The 12002-nt window shown below is 36.7% G+C and overlaps 1 long non-coding RNA gene across 1 annotated transcript in view; it reads left to right on the top strand.

Annotated features, from left to right (window-relative positions):
* Window positions 1-1383: 1383 nt before the first annotated feature.
* The window catches only part of LOC134935330 (uncharacterized), a 173617-nt gene continuing 162998 nt past the window's right edge, over window positions 1384-12002 (top strand). Inside the window, exon 1 of the long non-coding RNA XR_010180060.1 lies at window positions 1384-1437. This is a non-coding gene — a long non-coding RNA (uncharacterized LOC134935330). The remainder of the gene's footprint in view (window positions 1438-12002) is intronic.

Raw genomic sequence — 12002 nt, 5'->3', positions numbered from 1 at the left:
TATTAGCTTGAATTACATGAATGTGCAATATTGTCGAAATATAGTAGAATTTCTTGATGTTCTTTTTGAGATGTATGCAGATCTAAAGTAATATAGGGTAATCTATGTTTTGTACTTGACAAAAATGTAAAACAATGCTGTAAAATTAGAGCAATTATACATAGTAAACAAGTACTTTCTGCATTAATAGTATGTCTTGTATATAATAAATAAAGTTATTTCATTTCGTACATGTATAGCAAAATGTATATAACATTACACAAAAATACAGTAATGCAACAAAGGTTAATTTAATATTTATAGTTTGTGCTGTTGTTTACAAATAGCATTTACTCATTATAATCTTATACCCCCCATACACACTCACTCACATGTAAACCACGACAGCATTTGATTAAATAACAAAATATATAACCATACTGGGTACCATAGTAGGATGGGGCTGCATACATGCACCAAAGTAATATGTTCTATATATTTTTTCCCAAACTCAGTCATCAAGGCACCCTAATATCCATGTTGTAGAGATATCTATGCTTGAGCACTTAATTAGTATGTCAGTTATATTTATTTAACCAGCTGTTGTCAAACATTGCTATTCTTAAAATCTGGAAAGCAAGGGTGAATTGAAGACTGAGTTTGGCAAACACTGCAGAAGTACGTACAGTATTGTCATTTAAAGTTATCACTGCCTTAACCCCTGATTTTTTCCTAATAATGTATGTACCATTTAGAACTTTTTAAAACATTATATTGCCTCTTTAAGTGTGTGTCATATGAGTGTGAGCATATTGATAGTGATTTAATCTGACTGATTTACTAAATATGCCTAATGAACTCTATTATGTTTCAACTCTGTGTGCCATTCATTATGTTTTAGCTTTCTTCTATATTTTTGTATGTGATTTTGAGAAAATTATTACAGTTTCTAAAACATCCAAAGCACTATATCCACATGAATGTACCAGGAAATATTTATTTGTCATAGTTGAAAAGTCAGTGACAACTTTAGTAACAACTTTAACAACTTTAAAAAAACCATTATAAGATATTGGGACACCGAGATCCATTCATCAGACAAGTGGATTTAATTTGTAGACTTTTCTGTCCCACGGTTCACAGTGTCCTGATAGCTTGCAATTATATCATTTTCTCTTTAGCCATTAAAGAAGTCTCTTTTATATAACAATTTATGTTTTATCTTACAAAGCTAGCCAGTTAGGCAATATCTGTCTGACTAATTTAGATACACATGAAAAGTTTTAAAAAAAAGTAAATACATAAACAATATGATTCATAAACAATTATAAGTCAAGTAAAATACATTTAATTCAACATGAAAACAAACAGCTAACATTTGCCTTCTATTTCTTCATGATTTCAGTTTCATTACTCACAATATGTCAACACTGGTGAGTCACAAAAAGGTATTATGAGGTAAGTTTATCAATGGGTGTTTTGCAATGTGAACATAAATAGAAGCCACTGAAAAAAAAATATTGCTGGTCATAATTATTAAAGTCATAGGAGTGGCAAAGTTCTGCCTATGGAAATACTTCCATCTGTAATTGCCAACAGCAATTGGCTTATTAACTAGAGATAAAAAATGATCTTCCAGGTAGGCTAAGTCTACTCATTTACTGTAATTCCATTGACAGTCTCTTTAAGTATATTTGTCAAAGCAATTGACCACCTTCGCAATCTCTCTCTATATAAATTTAAGTACTATAATTTACTGTAACTACATTCAGAGAAGTTTCAAAACTATGAAATAAAAACTGTTAAATTACTTTTAAAAGCATTTCATTATTTAAGTGTATGCATTTTATTGAAAGCTTTATGCCAATTGCACATTTAAAAATTGTTTTGAATAGAGTACACAGATTGCTAGCTCAGGATAGCCTTAATACTAATGTATGTGGACTTTATTATGATCTGTGCCTTTCTTTTCTGTATTTTTATTATAACTCAACATTTGAACATCTTCTAAACAAAAAGGTTACTATTGGTTTTATAAAGACACATATTAACCAATTGTAAATTGTTTGCCTTTGTTATTACTGTTTTTATTATTTACATATAATTATATAAATCTAATTATTTAAATATAAGTAATTGTGTTATTTAAAGGGCATCCTCATTGTTTGAGTCTATTAATAACTCACAGAGGACATATGTATTTTTTAATTTAATTTTATCTAAATTGTAACTTAAAGGGAGTGATTTTTTTAAGGAGATAGATAACACGTTGTAACAAACTGCTCCCCACAATCAGGTTAACCAAGTTCAAAGAGTGTTCAGTTACATGTTTCAAACATGTTATCTACCTCATAAGGTACCAGATCAAAATTGCTTAATGGAGAACTCGGTAAATATAGAATAAAATGCTCACAAAATGAACTTTCCTGAAGAGATAGTAAAGCATTTCATATTTGCTGTACCAGCTATTAAAAATTATTATGCATAATTGGCAATATTTTAAGGGAATAGGGAGCCAGTATAGGACTTGTAGGAGAGGTTGAGGAAAATGTAGATTAGCAACATTCAGGACTGATTGGAGTGAATAGAGGTGGGAGACAGGAAGTCCATATAAGAAAAGGTTATAGTAGTGCAGTCTGGAAATGACCAGTGAGTCCATGAAGGTGTTACTTGTCTCCAAGGTGAGAAATGATTGGATCCTGGGGATATTTTATAGATGGAAATGGCAGTGGTTTGAAGTAGAGGGAAAAGTCAATAATAACTCCAAGACCACACACTTGCATGCTAAAGGAGATAGTGAGGGCATCAATAGATGGAGGTGAGGTTATTTGGAAGGGTTGGAAATATAACAGCTTAGTCATGAACATGTTATGTTTAAGGTAGCACTAGGGCATCAAGGAGTAAATAGTTGAGGTATCAATGGAGATATGAATGAGGAGAGAGGGAGAAAGGTTAGTGGAGAAGTAGATCCATGTGTCATCAGCATAAGGAGGTCAAAGAGCTGAGGATCTCAACTAAAGAGCATATATAAAGGAAGAATAGGAGAGGTTCAAAAACAAAACATTGAGGGACACCTACTGTAGGATAAATGGGGGAGAAATGAAGTCATGATAGGAGATCCAAAAGAATGGTCAGAGAGATTGGAGAAGATCTAGAAGTGGGCAGTATCATGCAAACCAAGGGGGTGAAGGATTTTCAGGAAGAAAAGGTGGCAGCAGACAATTCAAGGAGAATGAGCAGAGAATGGGCAAAAAATATACTGCACATCACAGTGAAAAACACCATCCACACAGTGTGTTTGTGACAGCATCATGTTATGGATATTCTTCTATGTGGCAGGGAATTGAAAGCTCATAAAAATAAAGGAGAAACTGAACTGAGCAAATTACAGGAGGAAAGCCTGCTGCAGTTTAGAAATGCACTTGGAGTTGAAGAACATACTATATATCTTCCAACATGTCACTTAAATAAAGCCTACATGAAAAGCTACAGTGGAGTGGCCCAATAGAAAACTGGCTAATGTTTTTAAATGTCCTAGGCAAAGCCCAGATCTCAATTCAGTTGAGCATATGTGATAACAATTACAAAAATGATCACCAATGATCACCATTCAACTTTATGGGAGTTCAGCAATTGTGCTAAGTAGAATGTGCTCAAATTTGTGTCTAGAGGTACTGTGCACAACTGATAGACACTTTAACAAACTCAGAGCTATGTATATTTGGTTGTTCTATCATGTTTAACCTATTGGAAGGATGGGGGTAAATTATGATGCAATCAATATTTTCTAGTGTTATTTTATTTTATTTTGAGAAATTGTCAGACTCATGTTTTTCTTTTTTTTGTACTTTTTCATCACTGTGGGAATACATTTCAATCAAATCCATCATGGTCTTATGTTGTAACACAGGAAAATGAGAAAAATCCTTAGTACTGTAGGTAAATAAATTCATGTCCACTGTAGATAAAAGTTGTGAGGTAAAGTGAATACTTAATTCTTTTTGGCATGACACAACACACCCTTCAGATGTTTCTAATATAAAACATATACCATATTGAATAATCAAAAGTAACTGAAATTGTGCCTGAATAACTTTCAAAAGAATAGACAGGCTAGAGGGCCTAGAGTTAGTTGCTAATACAGCAATCTCACTATGCTCCACCTGTGTAATTGTTGTTACATTTTTTTTAGGTCAATTGGCACAAGTGTTGCTTTCCCAGGGGTAATGGGGTCCATAAAAATAATATGCAGGTCCAACTATCCGTATTGCCAAAAGCACTAGGGCTCTTCTCCATAACCCTGGGGCTGTGAGAATGGAGGTAATTGTTAATAGATATAATATTGTTTTTTATATAGCTGTACTAGGGTCCCCAGCAATGCTGCCAGGGAATGATGGCACTTTGAGAACCAGCATGGAGAACCAGCCTACCTGGGTTTCAGTGGCCCACTGGCACCTGCATTTCACCTGTACACATTTTTTTAAACATACAGGACACACACACATTGTAGAAAAATATGTTGATAAATAAACACACTCATCCCTTATTAACCCATTTTTACTCACTTAATCCAAAGGGATAGGTCCTCTTTATTCCATGTAGACATTTATGCCATGTAGAAATTTGGAAAAAGATAAGCCCCTCAAAGTCAATGAAACTAGTCCCTATAGGGATCTCGCCTCTACTAAAAGGTAATTTGCAGACACTCTCCAAAAGAATAAATATGGGTACACTGATTATTCAGAGTGCAGCAGTTCCCACTTTCTGACCATTCACATATGTTCCTAATATGTCAATCTAACATATTCATGTTTTCTATGCAAAAGTGAAGAGAATCATAACTTGAGTGGCACATGTAATATTATATCTCCATTATGTTTCTTAAGACAATAGTATTATCTATAGAATTGCATTATACAATAGAATTGTATTTTAACAAAAGACCATGAAACCAGTACTAACAAAGATTATCATATCCACACACTTTTGTTCTGTGACCTCACAGAAGGCTTATTCTGTAGTTCCTGGCAGCCATTGACACCAGAGTTACTACCTTATTTAATGCGAGCATCCATGAATGCATATGTGCAAGTGGAAACCTGTATTTGAACCTGCGCCAGCACCATGCTAGATGCAAGAGGTACTGTACATCAGTAATAAACTTCCTTTCCCAGAAAACATTGGCAACATGCCCCAATATCTGAAATGCTAGCCAGAACCACCCCTTCCCTGCCCCGAAATGGCACTTTTGGGCACTGAAGCATGATTGCAGGACTCATTCTACACATGCACAGATCACCCACAATCGGATTAGTACATAAACCATTAGGTTTACATACTAATCTGAATCAGGCTCATATGCAGATAGCCATAGTATTTATAAGTGATCAATAAAAAATTGCAGGGACTGTTTGGTCTATCAAATTCACACATCCCATGCTTACTGCATATACCAGCTACAAAAAATAATCACTATGCTAACAAATGTGTAAAATCTCAGAGTTGTTTTAGTTCAAAACAAAATGTAATATTTAGTATGTCATTTTTATTTCTAATATACAATTAAACAATAAACATATACAGTAATGCACAGATAAATAAAATTAATTCATTAAGAGCAAGTCTGTGCCCATGGTTTAAAAGCAATATTGCACCATAAATATAATCATCTAAAATAAAAAAAAATATTTTTGCTTTGATCTCATATCCTGCTGCTTTTATAACTGCATTTATAAATTGCACAATATTTAAATGTAGAGGGTTTTTTTTGTAAAGAAGGACTTGGTCTAGTTATAGATTACCCAGATTTGGTTAATTTCTGGGAATTTGTATTTGGAAGCAATCTCTATAAAGGGTGGTTGTGATCACCCCTCCTTTGCTCCCATACTTACTACAGAGGACAACTCTTCTCTACCAGGTATGTCTTGTCTCCCTCACTCACAGTGTGAGCCATTGGCCCATACACTCAAGCTTCGACTGTATGTGCACTGTGGACACAGGACAGCCTTACACAATTATTTGCATAGATTTTATTTCCCTATGCAAATATAAATCCATTTTTCATTCTTTATTATTTTATTGCTCCAGTAGATATTAAAGTACATCAAATTAAAAGCTAACATTCAGTCTACTTCAATAGTTAAATAATTTTTATGCTGCATTTTGACCAGTCAGTATGAACTAATTTGGTATCAAGTGTTTAGATTGTGATAAGATGACTCATGAATATTGACCACTCAGTGGTTTCCCATTAAAATTGTATTTGTATTTATTACCTTAATAATGCATTTATGTGATATTTAAGATATCGCCTATCTCTTACGAACCCACACCAGGGATAAAGCACAATTTTACTTTCTTATTCTTTTAGGTTGTGGTGATGCTCACAACGTACTGTAATGTATAGAGTGCTACCACTATAGGGAGAGCGATATGTCAGGACCTTGATGTTTCTGTCTTTTAGTAGACTGTGGCCTTATCCTAAAATAAGATATCTTTGTTTTTGCATCATCATCTACAAAAAGGGGAGTAATGCAATGTATACTATGGTTGAGGAATGCCAGACAGCAATGCATTGCTTCTTTTATTAGGAATCATTATCTGGAAAAGGTGTCAAATGTGACAGAGGGGCTAAGTCAAGAGGTCAGACTACATTAGGCCAATGATGGTGTAGTGATGACAAATAGAGAGATACAACTCACAACTAACAGTTTCTCATGGAGATGGAAATAATGAAACAAAAAAGACCCAGATTTTTTTGATGGTTGCATTATAATATAGAAACTGTGATCTCACTTTTTAATTAACAAATAGATACATTATATATTAATTAAATGTAACATGTTCAGTTAGACCACAAATGTCACAAAAAATGTGCCTATAAAATATATCTGCCTAAATGAAGCCAAATTGTTATCTGCTCCACTGTGATTACTCAGGGCTAATTCAAAAACTTGTATCTACTGTAAAATACATGCAGTTAGCCAACATAAAATGTTACTTTAAACTCGCTACTGCTTCTGTCATTATACAATGCAATAGCTTCTTGATTCCCAGTGAAAGATTTCATGATTTACAATTATCAGTTATTTTATTTGCACATATTTAAAAAATATATATTTTTTTGCAATATAAAAATGATCATCTATCAATGTTTTGAGCAGTAAGTCATTTGCTTTTTACATTTAAACATGTTTTTATTGTTTTGTTGTTACTGAAACTTAATCACTGCATGAGTAAAATATTGAAGTATTGGGAAGACACATGCAGGGTGCAGCTGTGTTTACTATAAAACAAATTGTCCCCATGTACCAAAGATTCGCAGCAAAATTATCACATGCTGCCAACTTGTACTCTTAAAATTGAATGTTCTGAATGAGCACATCAGACTTCTTAATTTCTGAACAATTTGTTTTATTTGATATCGCACAACTGCTAGTTTAATTCTTGTTCTAGTAAATATTTAATTTTTCTCCCATAAAGTGCATTTATGGTAAAGTTATGGTTTTATTGCATATGCCTATTTTTAAATGTTGTACCGTGCTTACACTATTTACATTGCTAATTGTGGGCCTGCTTTTGAGACTGACACAAGTGAAAAAACAGATGTGTCAGGGTCCATCCTGTTTGGATCTGTTGACTTTTGTCTATGAACACAGGAACTGGGACCGCTTAGGCAATGGATGAAACTGAAGTGAGGTTAGTTAGGTGCTCTAGTGATGCTGCTTGCTGAAGTAGCCTCTGTGGTAATGACTACATGAATAACCAGGCTGGGAGTGGTGAAGCTGTAATCAGACTTTGGCTAACCGGGACTTGAACCAGATTTTGACTGAACCAGACTGGTACTGGACTTGAACAGGACTTGGACCAAACCGGCCTGGATTCAGACTTGGACTAAACTGGGCTGGAGACATGCTTGAACTAATACCAATGGTTCTGTACACTAGCTGAGACCAGCAGTTTTGTGATTGGACACCGGGCTGGTGCTGGTGGTTCTGGACAATGGCTGAGACCAGTGGTATCATGGCTTGCTGGGACCTGCAGTTATGTTACTGGACACTGGGCTGGTACTGGACACTGTGCTGGATACAGTGGTACTGTGGCTGGATATTGCAGAGCTTGGATATAAAACTAAGTAGTCTCAGGACACTGGAAGATTAAGTCTGTGGTGCTGGGTGCTGGTACTATGGCTGGACGCAAAAGATATCTACACACAAAATCATATAATTCAGGGGTTAAAAGCATACCAGAACTCAGGATATCTGCAGCAGAATGAGAAGTGCACTGAACCAGCAACTGACTAATATGTCTGAGATTAACACTGTGCAATTAGGAAACAGCATCAGACTTCTCAATTTCTGAACAATTTGTTATTATTTGATACCATACAGAAGTGATAGTTAAGTTCTTGTTCTATTAAATATTTAATTTTGCTCTCATGTAGTGCATTTATGGTAATGTTATGGTTTAAATGAATATGCATATTTTACAATGTTGTACAGTATTTGCAGTGGGATCAGTACTAAATGCCGCTGGCCGGAATCCCAGCGGTCGAAATACCGACGCCGGAATCCCGACAGGGGTGGCGAGCGGAACGCAGCCCCTTGCGGGCACACTATTATATTCTCCCTCTATGGGTGTCGTCGACACCCACGGAGGGAGAATATGTAGGGATTGTGGCGGTCGGGATTCCGGCGTCGGGATTTCGACCGCCGGGATTCCGGCCGGCGGCATCTTGACCGCATCCCTTTGCAGTATTTATATTGCTAATTGTGGGCATGATTTTGAGACAGACACAAATGAAAAATCTGATCCGTCCTGTTTAGATCTGTTGAATTTTTTCTGTGGACACAGGAAATGCAGCTGCTTGGGCAATAGATGAAACTGAAGTGAGGTTAGTTAGGTGCACTAATGGTGCTGCTTGCTGAAATAGTCTCTGTGGTAATGGCTAGATAAATAACCAGGCTGTAAGTGGTAAAGCTGGAACTGAACCAGACTGGTACCAGACTTGAACTAAACCAATCTGGAACTCGATTTGAAATGAACCAGGCTGGAACTGGAGTTGAACTGAACTGGCCTGGATCCAGACATGGACAGATCGGGCCAGGAACCAGACTTACAGATGGAGCTGCACTCATCTACGTGCACTCCCAGCATGACTAGGCGATCCGTCCGCCTAGCCCCACCGGGAGTGCAGAGATGTTCCCATTCTAGTGAATGGGGTATGTGCATGTCACGGATGTGTGAGCGCCCCAGACGCAGAGATAGGTGAGCACAGGTGGGTGTGCCCAGGCACAGACGGAGCCACGATTAATGTGGCTCCATCTGTATACTGAATCTGAAGCAGAGCTTGGACTTATACCAATGGTTTTGGACACTACCTGGGACCAGCATTTCTGTGACAGAATGCAGAAGCATGGATGTTCAGCATACATGTGCTGACATGAACATTTGGTGATAAGCAGGCTGTCACGGTTGTACGGGCAGTCATGTATGCTTCTAATTGTGAATCAGCCCTGATGTGCTGATGTCACTGAAAAATGAATACTGATGTCACTGAAAAATGAATAATAATAAAACACATAACAAAATAGAGTATAAAGATATCTTTAACTGGAAATTAATGTAACTTTGGAGTAAGTGCATTAAACCTTATGATGTCTTTTAAACATATTTCTTCATTAAATACAGTATGAAGCTTCACATTATCCATTATAATTCCAGAATGCCATATGGAAATTGAAAAAAACATTCTAAAACTATGGGGCTTATTTGACAACTTAGTGCAATAAGCACAAAAGTGTTGCTATAACAGTAAGTAATTAAAGTCAATGGGGTGATTTATGATTCAGTGGTTTTGTATATTGTTTGCAAACTGCTATACTGTACATTGTATGTAGTTTTCAGAGCCACACTGACAAATTTAGTGTACAGTACAGACAGTACGTTGATCAAGAGGCTGAACTGAAACTGCATCCAACGTGGAAGGCGGTATGCAAAATATCATGTGGTTTACAGAAAATTGCAAGATTTTCAAAACACGTTTGTGTTAGAAACTTGCATTTACAATGTGCATATATGAATTGGATCTCAAACACCACACAATTGTGACTTCAGAACTGCTATAAAACCTTGTCACTTCCTAATTACCTTTCATAGGGAAAAGGTCATAGGACAGAAGAGAATAGCTGAGTAGGATTTTCTGAGGTTGTTTCATGATTCCTGAGTGATGTTTTGTGATTTGCCTTTTTACTGCCCTGTCTTTCTTAGTTGTGTGTGAGTCAAGTTTGACTGTTACCCAGGAACGTGCAGTGAGCTAAACGGCTCAGGAGGCACTGGCTAGCACCGTGGCCAGATTTAAACCCAATATATGAGCCATAGGGTACATCTGGGCATTATACACAGGTGCAGCAGTATAAACTTCTGGAAATTTGGTAAGTTTTGATATGAGAAGTGCGGAAAAGGTCAGCAGGTGAGGCACTGCCTCACCTGCCATATACTTTTTACTCCAGAGTTTTGGGTATAAAAATGATTAGAATAATAGAAAAAAGATATTTGAAACATTCTTTGTATTTTTCATATACTTTATACAATCAAAACTCTGGTACAAATGTTAGTATGACAGGAAAGGCTTGCCTCACCTGCCTCACCCCGTTAACATAGTTAGGATTGTGGAGTGTTGTTCCTGTGTGTTTTGTGATGTGTGGTGTCTATGGAAAGATCAAGGAGCACTGCTTCTACAAGGAGATAGTGGAGGAAGAAGAAACATAAATAGTCCAGTAATTGACAGAGTAAGATCCAGTGGGTAGAGCGAAGGCATACAGTGAGGACAGTGGCCAGGAGCCAGTATTAAGACTTACCACAATATCAGACTCTCACTTAAGAATTGTGTTCTCATTGGTAAAATTGTATGATGTTATGATCATATTTTGGAAAGTTGAGCAGCACAGACACCACTGAACTATAAACTCCATTTATGGAATGGAATTTTTGATGTAGTAGGTCTACTAAAATATGCTGACCATATTATCCCTTTAATCTGGGACACTCATGAATTACACAGGTTCTGTGACTGGCTGACTACAAGCCTGCATTTCACCTGGTTTTAAGCAGCCACAGAACATGTGCAATTCATGAGTGTCCAAGGTTAAAGGGATAATATGGTCAACCTAACTAAAACACATATTAGCACGCTGTAAAAAGAGATTTTCTGACAAAAACAGGTGTCTGAAGAAGTTAATTGTGGATTCAGCAGCAAAGCTATAGTGTGGAACTATGGTGCCTGGAGCAAGCACATGTGACAGCACCCCTAGCCCTTCCTCACCTTCACCCCCCAACAGTACTGAAATTTGTCTGAGGAAGACATATGGCCAATATGAAGGGTCAAGCTGAAATGAAAAAAATAAAATAAAACACTATTTATTTATTATTTAATTATTAACAGTTTCTTATATAGCGCAGCATATTCCATTGTTCTTGGAGTCTACTGCACTGTTGTCTAGAAATGAGGGAACCCCAATGGAGACTACACATGGGCCCCTCCTCTCTAAATGCTGTATGTACCCAGCAGGCACAATGGTTCACTGGAGCATGATGCTAAAATACTGTTTCCTGTGGTGGTGTAGCACTGAATTGGCATAACCAGCCATGCAAAGATGTGTGTCAGGCCCAAGTAGCCCATGGTAGTGTGCATAAAGGGAAATACGCTGAAGAGACAATAGCGTACTTGCGTGGGTTTCCTCTGGGTACTCCGGTTTCCTCCGGGTACTCCGGTTTCCTCCCACAATCCCAAAAATATACTGGCAGGTTAGTTGGCACCCAACAAAATTAACCCTAGCGTGAATATGTCTGTGTGTACGTGTGATAGGGAATATAGATTGTAAGCTCCACTGGGGCAGTGACTGATGTGAATGGGCAAATATTCTCTGTAAAGCGCTGCAGAATATGTATGCGCTATATAAATAACTTGTAATAATAATAATAATAATAATAATAGTTAATTATTATCTCAAATGCAAAGTCAC

Source organism: Pseudophryne corroboree, chromosome 6 (assembly GCF_028390025.1).
Source record: "Pseudophryne corroboree isolate aPseCor3 chromosome 6, aPseCor3.hap2, whole genome shotgun sequence".
In the NCBI taxonomy this organism is placed as follows: Eukaryota; Metazoa; Chordata; class Amphibia; order Anura; family Myobatrachidae; genus Pseudophryne; species Pseudophryne corroboree.
This window is presented reverse-complemented; position numbering and strand designations above follow the sequence as displayed.